This window comes from Ornithorhynchus anatinus, chromosome 17 (genome assembly GCF_004115215.2).
Source record: "Ornithorhynchus anatinus isolate Pmale09 chromosome 17, mOrnAna1.pri.v4, whole genome shotgun sequence".
Taxonomy (NCBI): Eukaryota; Metazoa; Chordata; class Mammalia; order Monotremata; family Ornithorhynchidae; genus Ornithorhynchus; species Ornithorhynchus anatinus.
The window spans coordinates 22,757,307-22,779,031 of record NC_041744.1 but is presented as its reverse complement, the minus strand read 5'-3'; the positions used below and the strand labels follow the sequence as shown (position 1 = coordinate 22,779,031).

General features: G+C 42.7%; 1 long non-coding RNA gene and 1 other non-coding gene across 2 annotated transcripts; one reads left to right on the top strand and one right to left on the bottom strand.

The window, feature by feature from the left end:
• On the top strand, positions 1-21,382 carry LOC114817928. Its single transcript, XR_003765766.2, has 3 exons — positions 1-136; positions 12,807-12,854; positions 21,287-21,382. It is a non-coding gene; the product is annotated as an uncharacterized LOC114817928 (long non-coding RNA).
• Positions 3,395-3,532, bottom strand: LOC114818104. Its single transcript, XR_003765924.1, has one exon. It is a non-coding gene; the product is annotated as a small nucleolar RNA SNORA7 (small nucleolar RNA).
• Positions 21,383-21,725: the final 343 nt, after the last annotated feature.

Here is a 21,725-nt window from a genome sequence, read left to right as displayed (position 1 = left end):
TCCCGGCAGCCCGCGCGAGGACTCCCCTCCCTCGGCCTCGGGCCTAGCGACGCAGGGGACGCGTTTTTGCCAGCGTCGCCTTAGGGAGCCAATGAGAGGGACAGGCGTCCGGAGTTTGTGACGTCACGGCGCGGGGGTAGGTGGGAATTGTAGTAAGCTGGGAGAGTGGGGGGGGAGGGATAGTAATAATAATGTTGGTATTTGTTAAGCGCTTACTATGTGCAGAGCACTGTTCTGAGCACTGGGGGAGATACAGGGTGATCAGGTTGTCCCACGTGAGGCTCACAGTTAATCCCCATTTTACAGATGAGGTCACTGAGGCCCAGAGCAGTGAAGTGACTTGCCCAGTCACCCAGCTGACAAGTGGCAGAGGCGGGATTCGAACCCATGACCTCTGACCACTTGCCCACAGTCACACAGCTGACAAGTGGCTGAGGTGGAATTCGAACTCATGACCTCTGACTCCCAAGCCCGGGATCTGTCAAACCTTAAGTTTTCATTCTACCTTGCGTGGCTGGTGCAAGTTGCACCTTTTTGTCCCACTTCTTGTCCCCCTTCGTCCTCCCTGATTTCCTTCCCTGTCCTCCACTCTGAGTCCTGGGACCACATTTTCTTTGGGAAGCAGCGTGGCTTAGTGGAAAGGGCCCGAGCCTGGGAGTCAGAGGTCGTGGGTTCGTATCACCCCTCTTCCACTTGTCAGCTGTGTGACTGTGGGCAAGTCACTTAACTTCTCTGTGCCTCAGTTACCTCATCTGTAAAATGGGCATTTAGATTGTGAGCCTCACGTGGGACAACCTGATGACCCTGTATCTACCCTAGTGCTTAGAACAGTGCTCTGCACATAGTAAGTGCTTAAATACCAACATTAATAATAATGTTATAACAATTATAATAATAAAATATAATAATAACATTGTTGTTGCTGTGTGACTTTGGGCAAGTCGCTTCACTTCTCTGGGCCTCAGATACCTCCTCTGTAAACCTGCTTTGTTTTGTTCTGTTTTGCTTTGCTGCCCGTCCCCCCCGTTTAGACTGCGAACCGTTATTTGGCAGGGATTGTCCCTATCTGTTGCTGAATTGTACATTCCAAGCGCTTAGTACACTGCTCTGCACATAGTAAGCACTCAATAAATATGATTGAATGAATGAATGCAAAAAGGGGATTAAGACTGTGACCCCCACGTGGGACAACCTGAGAACCTTGTATCTACCCCCAGTGCTTAGAACAGTGATTGGCACACAGTAAGCGCTTAACAAATACCATTATTATCATTATTTGCCTTTAAACCAAGACGGAGGAGTTGCACAAACCCTCACAAAACACTCCCCTGCACCCTAAAGCACACACACCCAGAAAGCTACACTCCTAATGGATTAGCTCAGCTCAGCCCAGCCTAAAGAGCAGGACTACAGCCTATGGCTTGGGAAGCCATAACTGGTTCTTCCAGGAGCCAAATGTACCTCTCCGACTGGAGATGTTGAGTGGGGAGATGGAATGAGACATTTAAAACTGTTTAGATTCACAGTGCAGTAAGCCGTGTAAATGTGTGGTTGAGCCCAGGCCCATGCAATTACAATGCAGGCACCGGAAGGTATTCAATTAATATCGGTGGCGATCAGTCAATCGATTGTATTTATTGAGAGCTTTCTGTGTGCAGAGAACTGTACTAAGTGCTTAGGAGGGTACAATACAACAGAGATGGTAGGCACCTTTCCAACCCATAAGATGTTTACAGCCTAGAAGGGGAAGCAGGCATTCAAATAAATTATAGATATGTTCCTAAATCCTGTGGGGTTGAGATTGGGATGGCTAACAGGTGGTTAAAGGGTACGGATCCAAGTTCATGGCTGATGAGGAAGGAAGAGGGAGTAAAGGAAATGGACTCTGTCAGGGAAGGCTTCTTGAAGGAGATGTAGCTTTAGTAAAACTTCAAAGGTGGGAGAGTGGTGGTCTGTTGTTATGGAGGGGGAAAGTGTTCCAGGTCAGTGGGAAGATGTGGACAAGGGGGTCAGAGGAGAGATAGAGGTACAGTGAGTAGGTTAGCATTAGAGAAGTGAATGTGTGGACTGGGTTGTGGTAGGAAATCAGCAAGGTGAGGTAGGAGCGGGTGAGCCGATTGAGTGCTTTAAAGCCAACAGCTAGGAGTTTATTTCATGCAGTGGTAGATGGGCAAGCAATGGAGGTTGTGATCAACCGATTAATCCATCTAGGCTCCTCCTCTTAACCCCACCCCAACCTGCAACTGTCTAAATCTCCCATCTCCTTTTTGTGGCTAAACTATCTGACATCTATGACTGGTTCTTTGCAACCAACTGCTCAACGGTTTTATTTTGTTAGACTCTTTGGCGCAAAAGAGTGGCCAACATCTGCTCTAGGAGATGCTGGCCTTGGAGACCCGATAGAGAGTCAGGAAGTAGCTCAGACTACTAGCCATCCTGGGGAGTGACGGCTGGACCCCAAGACCCCAAAAAAGGGGTTCGTCTGAGGTAAATGCTGTGCAGAAAAAATCCCATCTACTTCCCTTCTCCACTTTCATTTCCCCTTTTCCTCCCTCTTCCCTTTCCCTCTAAGTTCCTTGTGGACAGGGAATGTGTCAGTCATACTGTTTTCTCCCAAGCACTTAGTACAATGCTCTGCATACGCTAAGTGTTCAATAAATATGATTGACTGACAAGTTCAGTTCTCATTCCCTCCCTCCTCTTCTCTGCCTTGCTCTCTCCCTACCCTTCCCTGTGCCCAAGCAGCCAAACCCAGTGTGCCTGGGGCAGATTGGGATGGTTCCAGGGACTGAGATGGATGCGCTATCTCATCCTGTGCTCCATTTGCACATTGATCTAAAACACCAAAAATACTCATTATGACTGGCTGCAAATCTTTGCCAGCTCTTGTTTATATTACATTTTGGCTCTCTTCCCCCATGGCTCCCCACCTCACACTCTATGCTCCTCCCAAGTTCATGTACTAACTTCACCTCGCTCTCAACTCTCTGCTTCTGACCTCCTGTGGGAGCTATCAGTCTGACCTGGAACCACCTTCCCCTTTTGCCCCTGTTTTTTTGCATAGTGCTTCTATTTTTCCAAAATCCTTTCACATCAATTCCTACTTTATCCTCACAACATATCCCCATGAAATAGGGAAAATCAGGCATTCTAACTCCCGTTTTGTTGTCATTGTCTTAGGCCGTCGAGTCGTGTCCGACCCATAGCTATGTCGTGGACACATCTCTCCCAGAACTCCCCACTTCCATCTGCAATTGTTCTGGAAGTGTATCCATAGAGTTTTCTTGGTAAAAATACGGAAGCAGTTTACCATTGCCTCCTTCTGCACAGTAAACTTGAGTCTCTTCCCTCGACCCTCTCCCATGCTGCTCCTGCCCAGCACAGGTAAATTTTGACTTGTCGCAGATTGCCTTCCACTCCCTAGCCACTACCCAAGCTAGGAATGAAATGGGTATGCCTCTGCTTGACTCTCCCTCCCATAGTTCAGACTGATAGAGTACTGGAAACTCTGCAGGTGTGACCCTGAGAGGGGACTTCCATTTTACAGATTAGGAATATGAGGACCAGAGAGGTTGAGGCACTTGCCCAAGGCCACACAATAGGCTCTTTCCATTAAGCCAAAGCCTGCCAGAACTGAGCTCTCCCTCATCTTCAAATTCCTCCTCCAGAAATCTCTCCCCCACAAGTGCATCATCCCAAGAACCAACCCTAGCACTTTCACTCCCGTCCTCGTGACTTGTGTATAGTCAATCTTATATTCAATTATTCAGCCATTTCATCCTGACATTGACAGTGCTTCTCCCTATTATATTCTTGTTCTTCTCCTGTTTCTGCTCTTCATGAGTGATTTTGGTCTGTCTCTCCCATTAGACTGAAACCTCCTTGGGGGCAGAGAGTGTGGATCTGGCTTGTGTGGTTCAAAACCGGCAGGTGCTGAACAAGTATCATTGATTGATTACATTTTACCCATCTTATCTTGCAGAAGAACTTAGTGTGAAAGGAGGCTGCCATCCCCATAACTGTGCTTGTGGTTGGGTTTAGGATACCGCCTGCATCAGATCGTTGGTCAGATCATAATGATTCATCCAAGAAACCACTTGGGGCTTATTCAAGATGCCATTGTATTTTACATGCAAAATGTCCAAGAAAAAAATACACCTCATTCTCTTGATTATTAACTTGATGATCTGCTGCGACAAATTTCACGGGTTACATAAGGTGTAAAAGTTCTTTAGCCTAATTGTTCAGTTTCCAGTCTATAACAAGGCCGCCTGGTAACGCTCACCTCTTGGATTTACTGATCTGCCCTAACAGGTCCATGTAAGGGACTTTATCAAAAGGCTCTGGGCTGGGTATATTTAGTTGCAGTGAAACTGAGGGTTGAGAGAACATCCAGACTGAGCTAAATTTTCACCCAGAGATGTAAATCAGACAAGACACATTGACAGGTCAGTCTGCCCTGGGAAGAAGCCAGTTATGCTTTCCCAGTTCTTTTTATAACCGGAATACTTTAGTCTCCAGGGAAGGCACAGAGTTCCTTCCTTTCATGGCCATTAGATTTATGGAAGAAACGGCAAGAAAATATACTGAGCCCAGTTAGTGGGCTACTCAATTGGTTGTTAAAACAACCATGAAAATAAGCATTGGTTCACAGGCCCAGCACATAAAGGAAATCTGGCTTCAGGCAATGGGCCTAAGATAAATTTAGTGTCAGCCACCTCCTGCCCTGTTTTAACATCTACTTCGTAAAACCTTCCCTTTCAACTCCAAAAATAGCAGTCTGCCCATTTATTATGGCAAACACCAGAAACTGAAGGCATACTATTAACCTATCCCTTTCATTGGTGGTGTCCTAGCACAAAGAGCACACGCTTGGCAGCCTGAAGACCTGGGTTCTGATCCCAGTTCTGCCACCTGCCGCTGAGTGACCTTGAGCAAGTTATTTCACCTCTCAGTGCTTCAATTTCATCATCTGTAAAATTGGTATTCGGAATCTGTTCTCCCTCTTACTTAGAATGTGAGTCCCATGTGGGATAGGAACTGTTCCTGACTTCATTATCTTACATCTATCTCAGCAATTAGTACAGTGTTTGGCCCATAGTAAGTGCTTAAATAACATCATCATCATTATTATAAGCGGTTAGAATGAGAGTGCTCTGCCTCAGGGCTCAATGGTCTCGGCCAAATGCACTGGCTTTGGCATTTAATCCTGCTTGACTTTTGCTGCTTTTGATTCCACTGATCACTCTCTTCTCTTTTAAACTCTCTCTAGACTAGATTTCAAGGACACATGACCCTCCTTTTTCTCCTTCCGTTCTATCTGCTTCTTATCAGTCTCCTGTGTTCACTCTTTTTCTCCTTTTTCTGAGAGGCAGCATGACCTGGAGGAAGGAGTCCAGGCCTTGGAGTCAGAAGACTGGAGTTCTAATCCCTTTCCTGTAGAGAAGCAGTATGGCTCAGTGGAAAGAGCACGGACTTTGGAGTCAGAGGTCATGGGTTCAAATCCCGGCTCGGCCATTTGTCAGCTGTGTGACTTTGGGCAAGTCACTTAACTTCTCGGTGCCTCAGTTACCTCATCTGTAAAATGGGGGTGAAGACTGTGAGCCCCACGTGGGACAACCTGATTCCCCTGTGTCTACCCCAGCGCTTAGAAAAGTGCTCAGCACATAGTAAGCACTTAACAAATACCAACATTATCCCTGCTATGCCACTTCCCTGCTGGGTGACCTTGGACAAGTCACTTAACTTCTCTGGGTCTCAGTTTCCTTATCTGTAAAATAGGAACTGAATACCCGTTCTCCTCCTACTTAGACCCTGAGCTCCATGTGGAACAAGGCCTGGGTGTTACCCATCCCAGTGCTAAGTACAGTGCTTGGCAAATAGTGAGTGTTTAAATGCCACAGTGATCATTTTTACTCTCCTCACCTTTGGGACCCTGAAGGTTCAACTCTGGTCCCTTGCTCTTCTAATTTTGTATTCACTCCTTTTGGGAACTCATTAGCTCCCATGGTTTCAACTATCACCTATATCCACATGACTCCCAAATCTATATCTACATCTCTGACCTTTCACCTTCTCTCAAGTCTCATATTTCTTTCTCTATCTGGGACATCTGCACTTGGATGCCCTCAGCTCATGTTGTCAAAAACTGAACTCCTCATCTTCCCTTTTAAATCCTCTCCTTCTCTCATCCCCGTCAGCACTATCCAGGCTCCAGCACTCATAAACTTAGAGTTCCTACTGCCTCCTCTCCCATTCACCATTCATGTACATTCCACAACCAAGTTCCACACGTTCTTACAGACTCTTATTAATAATAATAATAATACTAATGATAATTGTGGTATTTGTTATGTACTTACTGTGTGCTAGGCACTTCACTAAACACTGGGGTAGATACTGGTATATTGGGTTGGACACAGTTCCTGTCCCATATGGGGATTTCCAGTCTTAATCCCTTTTTACATATGAGGGAACTGAGGCACACAGAAGTCACTTGCCCAAGGTCACACAGTATGGCCAGTAGGTCCCAAGTCATGGAGCCAGAATTAGAATTAGGTCCTTTTGATTCCCAGGCCCGTGCTCAATCACCAAGGCCATGCTGCTTCTCTAGTCTCTTCCTCAATAACATCTCACAAATTCAACTCTCATGCTTTAACATCTCACCTCTCTGGGACAAATCCTAGCTTCCTTTCATTCATTCATTCAGCACTTACTGTGGGTAGAGTACTGTACTAAGCACCAAGCGCTTAGTACAGTGCTCTGCACAGAGTAAGTGCTCAATAAATATGATTGAATGAATTAGGAGAGTACAATAAAGCAATAAACAGACACATTCCCTGCCCACAATGAGCTTATAGTCTAGAGGGAGAGGGACAGACATTAATATAAATAAATAACTTACAGATATGTACATATGTGCTGTGGGGCTGGGAGCCTCTTTTCTGGACTTTATGTTGTTGTTAATCGTACTTGTTAAATCTGTACTATGTGCCAGGCATATACTGAGGTCTGGGGTATATACAAGATAATCAGGTTGGACACAGTCCACAGTCTGAATCCCCCTTTTACAGATAAGGTAACTAAGGTACAGAGAAGTTAAGTGACTTGCCCAATATCACACAGTAGGCAAGTGACAGAACTGGGATTAGAAGCCAGATCCTCCTGACTTCCAGGCCTGTGCTCTATCCATTAGGTCATGCAGCATCTAAAACCTCTCCTATTACATTCCATCCACTAGCCAGTAGCAAGAATCATCTTCTTGAAGCAGGCAGCCATCTTAAGCTGCTTTTCTCCTCTAGGCACCTGTCCCCCATGAAGCTGCCTCTTCTAGGCCCTCATTTCCCCTTCTCCCACTGTCTTCTGTTGCTCTTGCACTTGAATTTGCAATCTTTATTCACCCCACCCTCAGCCCCACAGCATTTATGAACACATTTCTAATTTATTTATATTAATGTCTGTCTCCCCCTCTAGACTGTAAGCTCATTGTGGGCAGGGAACGTATCTACCAACCCTCTTTCATTGTACTCTCCCAAGGGCTTAGAGCAATGCTCTGCACATAGTAAGAACTCAGTAAATACGACTGGTTGACTTTAAAACTGTGGTGACTTTTTAGCTGTTGCTCATATCAGATGTGTGTCAGAGTTCTCCACCAGCTGGCTTCCTTGAGCCAAATTGTCCACTCCCAAAACTCTCTCTTCCATCTCATGAAGTCATCTTGTTTGCTGTCTCCTTTCCTCACCTCTCCTGATTCACTGCCCATATAATAATAATAATTTTGGTATTTGTTAAGCGCTTACTATGTGCAAAACACTGTTCTAAGCACTGACTTCCTTCTTCCCTTCTTGCAATGTAGATTCAACCCTCCTTCAAAGATCTACTAAAAACCCACCTCCTCCAAAAAATACCCTCACAAATACCCTTCCCTTGACCTCAAACTTTCAATCCATTCCGACAATACCTTAGAAACTAAGTCTCATGACTCTCATACTTTTTGCACATTTTCATATGGGCTTGATGTGTCCTATATCCTCAAGTAAGCTCCCTGCCTGACTGTTCTTTCACAGTTCCCAATAGCAGGCTCCCCAAAGGGAAGTTCTCAATAAATACTGTTGCTGCACAGATGGTTTGGAATAGCCCAAATTTAATTCCAGAAAGTATGCAGAACTAAATACTGTACCTAAACAAGGTTCTTTAGTGCTCTTCATAAAACAATCTAGTGATAGCCATGAACAGGTACTGTACATGGGCCAACCTCAACAACATTCTTCATAGCTACCCTTAAAACACACAGAATAATAGCCTGTGTGCACTCTGTGAGTGTGAGAGAAGGCTTCCTTAGCGCCTCGATTTCACTGAGTCTAAAATCAGAAATCCTCCTGCAGTAGATGCATACATGCATACAGTGGCTATCAATCAATCAATAGCATTTACTGATGACTAAATGTGGGTAGAGAACTATACTAAGTGCTTGTACAGTACAGTAGACATGGACCCTGCCTGTTAGGAGCTTACCAGCTGCTGTGGCTTAGTGGCTTAGTTGGTAGAGCACGGGCCTGGGAGTCAGAAGGACCTGGGTTCTAATCTCTGCTCTGCCTTGGTGGCCTTGGGTGAGTCACTTCATTTCTCTGTGCCTCAGGTACCTCATCTGTAAAATGAGGATGAGTGTGAGCCCCGTATGGGGTAGGGACTATGTCCAACCTGATTAACTTGTAACTACCCCAGTGCTTAGAACAGCTCTGGGCACATAGTAAGCACTTAATAAGTACCATAATTATCATTATCATTATTACCATCTAGCAGAGAGTTTTACAATCTGTCATCTTTCAGGAAAATGGAAAGGCACTGCAAAGCTTTCAAAGTAATGAAGAACAACTGGTTACTGCTTAGAGAAGCAGTGTGGTCTAGTGGATAGAGCAGGGCCTTGGAGTCAGAAGGGCCTGGGTTGTAATCCCAACTTCACCATTTATCTGCGCTGTGACATTGGGCTAGTCACTTAACTTCTCTGGGTCCCAGTTCCCTCATTTGTAAAATGGAGATTAAGACTATGAGCCCCACGTGGGACAACCTGATTCCCCTATGTCTACCCCAGCGCTTAGAACAGTGCTCGGCACATAGTAAGCGCTTAACAAATACCAACCTTATGTGGGACAGGGACTGTGTCCAACCTGATTAGCTTCTACTTGCCCAAGGACTTAGTAAAGTGCCTGGCACACATTAAGTACTTAACAAACACCATTTAAAAAAATAATACCCAGTAATTTTTCAACCTTTTGAACTATATGTTCTTTGCCTCCTTACTATCTACTGGTAAGATAGCCAGTTGAAATGATAAACGAATCCCATATGTTTAAGTCACTCAACAACTTTAGTCTAAAGCTCCTTTCAGACTTTGAAATTAATCCCACATGGTTTCAGTGACTTACTGAAATTTAGTAGCTTCAGTTATTTGAACATTTTTCCCTCCCATCTTTTTCTCTGGAAGTGATTTGTTTTATCCATAAAGAATAACTCTTGGGGCATTTTCTCCTCCCCTCTCCTCCAAAGGGAAAAAGGTAGGTCAAAAAGTTACTTGAAAGATTTACAGCTCATCGAAATATACAATGCTTAACTTCAGGAAATTTCATGCTTAGTGTAAAGTTTAATTTTTACATTTTTAAAATATCTGGCTGCTTTTACGTTTTAGAAGGCTCTGGACCTATGACAAAAATGATGTAAAACAGGGTCCTCCTCAAGATTGAAGGTACCCTTCTACCCAATAATTCCTACAGTCTGGAGGGTCCCAAAGCCCTTATTCATTTTTAGCCCCAGCTACAACTCCTAAATCGCTTACATAGTTAAACCAGATTGGTGTCCCTGTTGATGTTAACAAGGGAGCAATGTGGCCTAGTGGAAGGAGTATGGTCCTGGGAGTCAGAGGATCTGAGTTCTTATCCCAGCTCCACCACCTGTCTGCTGGGTGACCTTGGGAAAGTCACTTGACTTCTCTGTGCCTTCGTTTCCTCATCTGTAAAATGCAAATTAAATTCTACTCCCTCCTGCTTAGACTATGAGTTCCATGTGGGACAGGGACTGCTTGTGGGACAGGGACTGCCTCCAACCTGATTCTCTTGTATCTACCCCAATGCTTAGCACATGGTAAGTGCTTAAATTACTATTACTACTACTACTAATAATAATAATAATGATAAAAGGCATACCAAATACAGAAAAAGTTGGAAGACCCTGGTGGGGTCAGTTCTGAGGAGTGCAGAGCAGAATACAAGCTGAGGTTCAGAGTTTGGCAACAGCTGCCCATACAGCTAACTGAGCTTGTTGCTTAGTACAGTCCTCTGCCTAAAGTAAGCATTTAATAAACACTATTTAAACACTATTTAATAAGTACTACTACTAGTCACAACTCAGCCAGAAATTAGCACCTGATCTCAAACAGGTGAGCAACAGATGAGAAAAAGACTTGATATTTCATTCTCACCAAGAATCCAGGGAAGCAAACTATATCACAGAAGCAGTGGATCATTACTGTATGATTAGCCCATCCTGAGGATTAAGATTGTGAGCCCCACATGGGATGTGGACTGTGTCCAACCTGATTTGCTTGTTTCCCCCCCAGCACTTTAGTAGAGTGCTTGGCATATAGTAAGCACTTGACAAATACTACCATTGTTTAAGGTGCAAAATTATGAAGCCAGCCTTGAAGTCAGCTCCTCTAGCTTCAAACCCAGCTGAACCAGGAGGTTTGCCCAGGCTTCTCCATACCTGCAAGATTTGAAATTCCACAGATGTCACTCCTGTCTTCTTATACACTTTCATCAGCATTGCCAAGGGTCAGATTTTACAATGGCAATGCAAGATCACCAGCAGTGGAGTTCTGAAGCCCACCAGCATCGAGGCAGTGCTCATTTTAACAAAGATAGCAAAGTAGCGACTTAACCAGCTGGTAAAATGTGACTAGCAAGCAGGGTGTAAAGCACAGTCATTTTAAGGCAATCAAGGACATTCTCCAATGATGAGGGAGTTCTCTGAATGTTAAACTACTGGAAGTCAGTCTCTAAGGGGGAACTGTGGCTACTTTTGAGGAGATTTTTTTCAGCAGATATGAGAACAGTTGATTCAAACCTGCATGACCCAAAACAACGTTGTATCTGCAGGGGTAGACTCTTTTCTTTCTTTCTTTTGCTTTCTTTCTTTCTCTCTCTCTCTCCTTCCCTACACCTTCTTAACCATACCTCTCCCTGACCCAGCATTGCTCAATTTCACAAGGAGAAAAAACATCAAAAAACTTTGACTGAGTCAAGCTTCATGAACCTGGGAAAAAGCTCACTCACAAATTCCCTTTTTGTTACATGAAAAATTACGCTGAGAATATTTCCGTTTTTAAGAGATTCCAGGATGTTTTCTCTAAATTCTGAAAATGTCTGTTTCCCCTATACCAACTTGGCCAGTATCAAAGTTCTAAAAATTGTAAGGAAAGTAAAATTTGGACTTCACATCAAATTGTTCCTGATTTTCATGGGAATTGAAAGAACACTTTTCCAAATTCTCGTTGAAAATGAATGAAATTAGCCAGTTCCCAGTATTATAATAATCGTGTTGTGTATTAGGTGCTTGTTATATGCCAAGCACTGTACTAAGCACTGAAGTAGATAGAAGATTACAAGATCGGGCACAGTTCCTGTCTCACATGGGGCTCACAGTCTTAAGTAGGAGGAAGTAAAGGTATTGAATCCTCATTTTATGGATAAGGTACAGAGAAGTTAAGTGAGTTGTTCAAGGTCATGTAGCAGGCAAGCAACAGAGCTGGGATTAGAACACAGGCCATGCCCTTTCTACTAGGCCAATACTGCTTCATGCCCTTTGAAGATGTGTAATCCTCAATCTTTGGGGCTATTTTATTTCTGATATTGATGCTAAAAGAAATGCAAAAATATGCATGGTTTCTTAAAATAAACTGGCCTTGAAATTCTCACTACTGATTCCTCAGTCTGAGGTGTTGATTAATCAATCAATCATTGGTACGATTGAATGACTGATTGGTATTTACTGAGAGCTTACTGTATGCAGAGTCCTGTATTAAGCACTTGTAAGAGTACAATATAACATCTGGAAGACACATGCCCTGCCCTCAACTAACAGTATGGAAGGATGCACTCTAAAATGGAAATTCTTACATCCATGTCAGGGCCAGTGAGAATAACCAAAACAATTGAACTCTGTCTTTAATGATCAATGTTTTTACCTGTAGATATTTTCCTTTCATCCTAGAAGTGGTTATGGAGATGTAGAAAAGAGTCATCCATCAAACTAAATTATTTAACAGTTATGTGGATCAGGCAGAAATCCATGTTAGTAAAAAGGTATGTCACTATGCTAGTAGGCCTTTAAATACTGAAATTTTTCAAAATCAACAATGTATTTAAGAAACATTTTGAGGTAGGACAGAAAACACATACAATTAACAATGTGGTTTGAATTCCATGGAATCAGAGTGCTGGAAGAGGTCAAAATAGTCCAGTCCCTTGCCTCTAGTCAAATAATTGATTAAAGCACCCAAGGTCTGGGGATGCCTATTTTTTTCTGAAAAAATCTAAGGCTGGAGACTCCACAATCTCTCTCGGTAATCTATTCTTGAGTAGAAGCATGCCTCAGTGGAAAGAGCATAGGCTTGGGAATCAGAAGATTTGGGTTCCAATCCCAGGTCCACCCCTTGCTTGCTGTGTGACTTCGGGCAACTCATGACTTCTCTTGGCCTTTGCCTCCTCAATCCATAAAATGGGGTTTAAATGCTTGTTTTCTCTCCTCCTTAGACTGTGAGCCTCGACTGAGATATGGACTGTACCCGATCTGCTGAAAATGTATGTACTCCACTGTTTAAATCAGTACTTGTATAATATTAAGTGCTTAATAAATGCCAAGATTATTATTATTGTTATTATCATTATCATCATCCACCTGACAATCAAGATAATCTTTCTTGCATCTAATTATCCTTTGTCCTTAAATTAACCTATTTCCTTTGATTTGGCCATCAAGGCCCAAACTTCTAAGTATCTTCTTTCTAAACACCCTTAAGGATCTTGAAGTCCTAGCATCATCCCTCAGCTTTTTCTTCTCCAGGCTAAATAATCCACTTCTTTAACCTTAACTCAAATGACCAGTTTTCCTCACCCCTTTAATAATTTAGGTCTTCTCGGTACCCTCTTCCACTTCTCCACAGTCTCTCTGACAGAGAGGGAAGTAAATCTTGAGGTGGCATGATCAACTGCTGGTCTTGAGACATTTTCTGTGTGCAAAGCACTGTATTGGGCATTTGGAAGAGCATGCCAAAAGCCAAACTGTCATTCCTGCTTGCAAGGAGCTTCCGATCTGTCAAGCAGACAGTAACTGTTTACAAATAATGGGAATGGGAAAAGGAAGAGATATTAAATCAGATAGCAGCATGAATATTTCAGGCTGAATAAATAATTGGATGTACAATTATATATATGTATATTATATGCTATATAACTAAGTGTTGAGGATGGGTGCGATATCTAAGTACTCTAACATTACATTTGCCCTCAGTCTGAAACTGCAAGATACCAAATTTAATCTGCTGAGTTCATTTTTGAAACATGGAATTCAAATCTGGTTTTTCAACAGTATTTCATCCCAGTTTGAAGAGACGAGACTTTAGAGAAAATGTAAATCATGCTTGGGTCTGTCAACCTTGGCAATATCTTAGTTGATATACTGGTTAGAAGACAAAAATATAGTTCTGGAATCTTGTAGCAATGTGGCTTTCCCCTCCTCTGCCCATTCCCTGTGGGGGGAGACCGGTAGAACTGTTCGGTTAAACTCTCACTTGCTTTTCTCTCCACTACCTACTAGCCTAATGATGAGGCTGACCGAGTGCAGGATTGCACCCCAGTGTTTTTCTCAAATGTGTTTAAATGTCTTTCCTTGTTCTTTGCTGGACCAAAAGGAAAGACAGATACATACACACACACACACACACATACACACATGCATGCACATGCCCAAGCGAAAACTAACAATATCAACATTTCTCTGGAAGTCAGGAGGAAAAAAATGTTGCCAGAATCCAGTTTCGGGAGAAGACATCATTTCTAGCTGTCATAGAAACTTCTTGGGCCCCATGTATTAGGGATAGGAGGTTACTAAGCTCCAGGTTACTTAGAAACTCAAAGAGCCAAACAGAGACAAAAACAGGAAACCTTAACCAGCAAGTGGCAAAGCCCGGATTAGAACTGTCAGGTCTCTGACGGCCACTCCTGGGCTCTTTCCACTAGGCCAAGCTGCTTCTCAAAATCTCTCTAAAACAAACTTTCCCTTCAATTTCTTATGCTTTAGCTATGGAAAATATTAAAGCATCAAGATTACCAAGGGTTTACAATCTCTCTGAGAACTAGAACCCTGCATTGGAGACTCAGTGAGTTAGTAGTGTTTTCCAATCGTGTCATCCATCATTAGTGATACTCTGATGCTTTTGTAAAGCAGGAAAGCATTGGGTTTGGCCTGTTTGGTGTTGAGTATTTTCTAAACTAACTTTTTCCAGCATATTAGGCACAAAAAGGTCTAATTTAAAATCTATTAAAAGGGTATTAGCAAAGTTGCTATGCTAGAGCAGATATTTTTTCAGACACCAAGTACAAAAAGCACTTCACTGATTTTTATTATTATCTTTTGCTAGTGTAAATCACCCATCATATTCATGCTATGAATCTTTAATTGATTAGAAATGATTTAATGGAGTTGGGAGAAGACCAGTGAAAGGAATGTGTATTTAGAGGGAGAGGAGGAAACTACCAGTGCCCAGTAGGGGTCTCTGTTACACAATATACGGGGTAAGTACTGTAACACAAACTTTCTGTTGATTTTTTTTCTGCACTGATGAAATTTCTCCATTTCATTTTTGTTCAGCAACTTCCACTCTTCTCATATTCCTCATTCACTGATTCTTACTATACTATTTCTGCTCTCCCCCTCTTCTTTTTCTCTTCAGACTGCAGCTTACCCTAGGCTACCCTTTCAAGTCTGAAATCAACCACAACCTTCCCTAGCCCAGACTCTGAACTTTGCCCTATCTTCTGATCCTGAGTACACCAGGGCTTTTCCCTACCTCTTTCTCCTATTCTCTTCCCCCAACCCCCAGTGGAGGTGGGGGTAGAGGGGAGGAGAAGAGACTACCTCTTTCTCCTATTCTCTTCCCCCAACCCCCAGTGGAGGTGGGGGTAGAGGGGAGGAGAAGAGACTACCTCTTTCTCCTATTCTCTTCCCCCAACCCCCATTGGAGGTGGGGGTAGAGGGGAGGAGAAGAGAGGAAGAGAGGGAGAGAGGGAGAACGGGAGAGAGGGAGAGGGAGAGAGTGCTCTCTTAGGACTCCATTTTAGTGAACAACATAGCGATTCAGTGTTTTAAAGGAGATATGGCAGACTGGAAAAATGTGAAAGACTATGGATTCCTTGCAAAAATTAGCTGGATAGTTAACCAATAAAAATTCTTTTTGGCATCAACTCTCAAGATGTTTCAGACCTGAAATATTTGGAATATCAAAGCCAGTTACTTTGTCTATACTGTACACTCTTGGGAATCTTCACTAATAATCAAGTCACCCCATGTTTCATTAAACTCACACCTTGATTATTTGAGAGAAGTAATTACAAACCAGTAGGTCTCTTTGATGTTCTGTATTACCTCTGAACAACCCTGGATCCTCTTTGGAATGCTTCCTCTTAGAAGCAGGTTTATCCTAACGCATATAAGGTGAATAGCACAGGTTGGAACAGAATAAAAAGATTCTGCGTGGCTCCAATCTGCTGCAGCCCAGCCTCGCTTTCAGAGCACTGAAAGATGGACAAGAAACCAGTTTGTGTTGTGGAAATTCAGCTTGTTTTGCCTTCCAGAGAGAAGGTCATGTTCCCCAGGATAGTAGGGCCAGGGTCTAGTTCTCTTATGTATGTTTTCTGATTTTTCTGGAAGTCTGCCTGATTGACAGATGTCCTCCCCACTGGCACCTGGCCATAGCTGGCATTGGCTCTTTGTACTTCCCTGAGACTCTTAGTGGTGGCTGGTTGGGGGATAAGGAAATAGGGATGGGAAATCCCCATTTTGGGGCAATATGATATGCCTCGTCCAAAATCCTCTGCAGATTCAGAGATAGCATTAAACTGACTGTAAACTCCTTAAGGGCAGGAATTGTGTTTCACTTGATTTGGATTCTCCCTAGTGCCTAATACACAGAAGGACCTCAGAAAATGCCATTTGATTGATGGACTTGGCGAGGGATACCATTGAAAATTGCATCCACTCAGCCCAAAGACTGTCAGTCCTAGTTAGTACTTAAAATCAGGTTGGTTGGAATAAAAATTTAGCATGGAAGAACTAGGTGTGAATTACTCCAGTTTCTCTACTCTACCTTATTCACAACTGAATTATTCAGATAATTTAACATATGGACAAAACCACATTTTTCTCATTCTTTCCCCAAGATTTTACAAAGGCAATCTCATAAAAAAGGGCTTACAAAAAGGAGAGGTTATTACATTTTCATCCCAAAGATTTAATTGGATTTTAATAGATAGCCTCATTTATGGCCCTTGCTTTTTTCAAATGACTAATGGAATCCATATTTTCCTTTTCACTGCTACAAGAAACTCCATGACTTGTGAGAAAATCATAATGCCCAACCAAGGATGTTTTCAAGCTACAAAGAAGCTTCTCTCTCCACATACTTCTCACACTTAACTCTGTTTGAGTCAGCCAAAATCTTTGAAAAAACAAACCCTCTCCTTAAGTAATGTGGGAGAAAATGTAAATTGGATCCTGGAATTTTCTAGATCAAATAGGTTTGGCACTGGTTGAACTGAAAAGTAAAAAGATTCCTTATTTTCTGTTATCCTTTCTACTTAGACTGTGAGTCCCATGAGGGGTGGAGACTTGTATCAACCCCAGTGCTTAGAACAGTGGTGTCACATAGTAAACACTTAACAAATGGCACAGCAAATAACACCATAAAATGAATACCTTGGCAAACACTGAAGAAAGAGCCCCCAGAGTCAATGGTTTGGCAGAGAGAGGGCGAGAAGACTCTCTTCTCTGGTTCACCCAAGCTGATCTAGCCCACAGAGGCAGTGAAGTAGAGAAATGAGACTGCTTTCAGGATACTTCAGACCTAAAGGTGTTTTGGGCCCAGATTAGCAGAAAGATTTGGTACTCTGGATCTGGCCGTAGAATGACGGCGCTCAATCCAAGGCAGTGGTATGGTGAGTCTGATTTGGGAAGTTTCTAATAGTCTGTGTATATCTTAGGGACAGTGCTTCTCTAGCACAGTGTGAGCCCCAATCACACATTGGGGAGAAGAAAGAGAGAAGCAAAACAAAGATGAGTATCATTAACTTTATGATATATTGGAGTCTCTGAGGCTAGTCTACACTTCCAAATTTGCCACATATATTGGGTCACTAAACTAGATTTTGCCATCCATCATTTTGATAATTTGCCAGGTATGTCCAGCCTTAATGTAATAACTCAGGGTTGTGAGTCAATACTGCCAGCTCCTACTGCTTGTGACAGGAGAGGCTTTGTGGACTAGGGCATTGTGAAGTGAGAGCTCTTCTGTTTTTGTCCTTCTATATCTACATCTGTGCTCAGAGCATAATTCTATTTATCCCTTATGATAGGCCTACGTTAGTGAAGAGGAAAATTGTGGGAATTGTCTGAATTAATTGAGAAGCAGCATGGTCAAGGGGATAGAATACAGGCCTGGGAGTCAGAAGAACCTGGGTACTAATCCCAGCTCTGCTTTTTGTCTGCTGTGTGATCTTGGATGAGTCACTTAAATTATCTGTACCTCGGTTACTTGTGTAAGATGGGGATTAATACTGTGAGCCCCATGTTGGACGTGGACTGTGACTAACCTGATTAGCTTCTTTCTTCCTCCATGCTTATTAATGATAATAATAATAATAATAATACTGATATTTGTTACAGTTAAATTTTGTATTTATTATAGTACCTGGCACTTAGTAAGTTCTTAACAAATACCACACACACACACAAAATACCACACACACACACAAATTAATGCAAACTAAAAAAAAATTACTTTTGCCACCAGTAGTAGTTACTCTCTTTGTTTAATTAAACCTTGTAATATTGTATATTAAGCACTTGGGAGAGCACAACATATATATTGTGGCCTAGTGGATAGAGCACAGGCCTAGTAGTTAGAAGGACCTGGGTTTTAAACCCCCCGAAGGTCTGCCACTTATCTGCTACGTGAGCTCGGACATGTCACATCACTTCTTTGGGCCTCAGGTACCTCAACTGTAAAATGGGAATAAAGACTGTGAACCCCAGGTGGGACATAGTCCAATCTGATTTGCTTGTATCTACCCCAGTGCTTAGTACAGTGCCTGGCACATATTAAGCACTTAACAAACACCATTTAAAAGAAATTAATATATTCCCTGCCCATGAAGACCTTACCCTCTAAAAGGAGAGATAAATATTTACTATTTTATTATTTAGTCTCCAGTTATGCAGATATTTCAGATAAACATATTCTCTATGTTTTTTTTTTTATTTTTTATTTTTTGGCTTGTGCTATCTGGATAATTGCCTTCTCCGCTTGATTTCACTTTTGTTTATGTAGAAATGGCGTTATTGATCTTAAAGGCTTGTTGAGGGAATAAATGAACATATTTATTTCTGGGTAGAGAGTGGTTGCCTAGGCATGAGGTAGTATATGAAAAATTGCTTCCCGTCTTATCCCATTTTGAAGAAGGTCCCAAGGAAGTCAATGTGTGCTGCAGACACTGATTGTTACAGGAGTCTTCCTTTAGCTCGCCTGGTTGGAGTCCTTTCTGGCCCTTTCATTACTCTCCTTCATCTTGGCCAAGGGACCAGAAGGGTTAAGAACAAACGCACTTCCAGTGGGCCAGCTGGGATGACCCCAGACTAGTCACTGATTTTTTAAAATGGTATTTGTTAAATGCTTATTATGTACCAGACACTGTACTAAGCACTGGGGTAGATAAAAGACAGGTTGACCACAATCCATGGCCAATACGGGGCTCACAGTCAGTCCCCATTTTACAGATGAGGTGACTGAGGCAGAGAGAAGTTAAGTGATTTGTCCAATGTCTAATAGCAGCCAAGTAGCAGAGCCAGGATTAGAATCCAGGTCCTTCTGACTGCCAGGCCTGTGCTCTATCCACTAGACAGCACTGCTTCTCTAACGCACTGACTCTAACAAGTTAAAACAAGTATTAGGCAGAACACATCTCAAGTTCTCAGCATCACCCCCACTTACTCTGTGTGTGAACAAAAGGTGTCTTGGCCTTGAGAAAAATTTACTAGTCACAAATAGAGTTTTGAACTTTACCAAAAAACCCAAGAAAACATTTCTGTGAGAACAATCTAATTCACACAGAGCAACACCACCCTAACTACCCTTCCTAAAGAGAGGTGAGGCATAATTTGGCTTGTAGTGTCTTGTTTTCACTAAACCTGTGGTTTGTAGTTCTACTAGGTCACTGGGTTCTGCCTCTAGCTTCGGCATGACTAAATATGCTTGATTAGTAGATGAGTGACACACGGAAGGCAGAATACAGTTAGTCACCACATCTCCAGGGTCACATGCATTTTTCTCAAGAGCATTTTCCAGGAAAAAACTGCTGTTTTAAGACTGAGCACTAACCCAAAGTGAATGGGGATTGCCTAGGGCAGGGAAGAGTGGGATTTGGGTTCCTGTTGGTTACCCAGCCCGAGAACCCAGGTGACAACAAAATCAATGATAAACAGAAATATTCCTAGCTTGTTTAGCTCCTTCACCCTATGCACCCCTAGCCCTCTAGACTGTCAACTCATTGTGGGAAGGGAACGTATCCATGAACTCTGTTATACTGTAGTCTTCCAAGCACTTAGCACAGGACTCTACACAGAGTAAGCTCTTAATGTATAGGATTGATTCCCCCAGTCCTGTCAGGAAGGCCCAAGAGTCCAACCAGGCAGGCTACCAGCACTGATCAGCAGCAGCCAATCATACAAACTCCTAGACCAATCAGGGGCCTGGTCTGGCTACATCTTTTTATATTTAAAAAAAATTATCTGTCTGCCCCACCTCAGTCTAACCCTCTTAGAATCTTTCCAAGCTGAATTATTTTCAAAAAACAACTAGTATCAAATCCCCTGAACATTTGAGAGAGAACAATATAATGGCATAATAGATCTGATCAACATGTTCCCTGTCCACAACCAGCTTACAGTCTAGAGGGGGAATTTACAGTCTAGACTGCTAAACTCCTTATGGGTGGGGAAGATGTTTGCTAATTCTGTTGTACTGTATGCTTCCAAGCACTTAGTACAGTGCTCTGTACATAGTAAGAGCTCAAATACCATTGAATGACAGATTTATTATAAGTTGCTATTATGCGGTAAGCACTGAATTCAGCACTGTGTTACACAAGGTTTCCTCTTAGTTGTGCTGCAGTCCGTGAGGAGTTAACCAGAACTCTGGCACTAGCAGGGAGGAAACTGAGAGAGCTGAGAGAAAACTGGCTCCTGAGGGAGCTGAGAGGGGCAGACTTCTTCCTGAGTCTCTCCAGGCCCCCAAGGGAACCCTAATCCAGCCCTGCTGATTTAGCATGTAAATGAAGATAATGCTTAAGCCTTCTCAAAGGAAGGATGGCCTTGAGGTCCTCCCTCGCTTTTCATATAGGCTCGGGGGGGGGGGGGGGGGGGGGGGGGGGGGGGGGGGGCGGGGGAATGTCTCATTCTCCACTCTGCTCTTTCCCTCTATACTTAGGGGCTGAGCCTCACGGTAAAAGCAGGGCACAGAGGCAGGAACTCCATTGCAGATATCTGAAGGATGGTGAGACTGAAAGCTTGTGTGGGCAAGGAATGTGTCTGTTTATTGTTATATTGTACTCTCCCAAGCGCTTAGCACAGTGCTAGGCACACACTAAGTGCTCAATAAATACAACTGAATGAATGAAATTGTGCTGCAGGAGAGAGGAGAACAACAGAAGAAGCCAAGTGGCAGGGATATTTATAGTTCTCTCCTTAATGCAAAGCTGAGTGATACCCTTATAATATCTTTATTTTCAAAGACCTGCAAGTCCTTTAAATACAAGGTAGTATGAATGACAGCATTAACTGCTTGTCAAATACTGTCATGGGCTATATTGGGAAAAGACATACGTTTAGCTGTTTTTCATCCAATTACGATAAAGTTGACATCCATGCCAGATTTTCTACAATGTAACCTTTCATTCCCCTTTAGATGGATCAGATCCAAAAAGAAAACTTTTGACTCATCTCTCTGAAATGACAGACAACTTCAGAAGCACTGGAAGCACTATCTAATCAATCAATTAATTAATCTGTAAGTATTTACATTTTATTCATGTCTGACTGTCACCCCTTCCCTCCAGATTCTGCTATGGTCAGGAGACACCTGTGAACAAATTGCTAGACTACAGGGGAGAAAACCTACTTTCTCAAAGTCATTACCCCCGTATTTTAGCACAACATTGCTTGATTCTAATTGTGCATTATTAATCAGTCACTGATATTTATTGAGTACTACTTAGTGACAAACACTGTACTACTTACAAATCACTAGTTTCTACTGACAGTTTATTGTGCATAGACCACTGTATTAAATCCTTGAGAAAGTTTTTTTTTAAATGTTATTTATTAAGCACTTTTTATTACTAAAT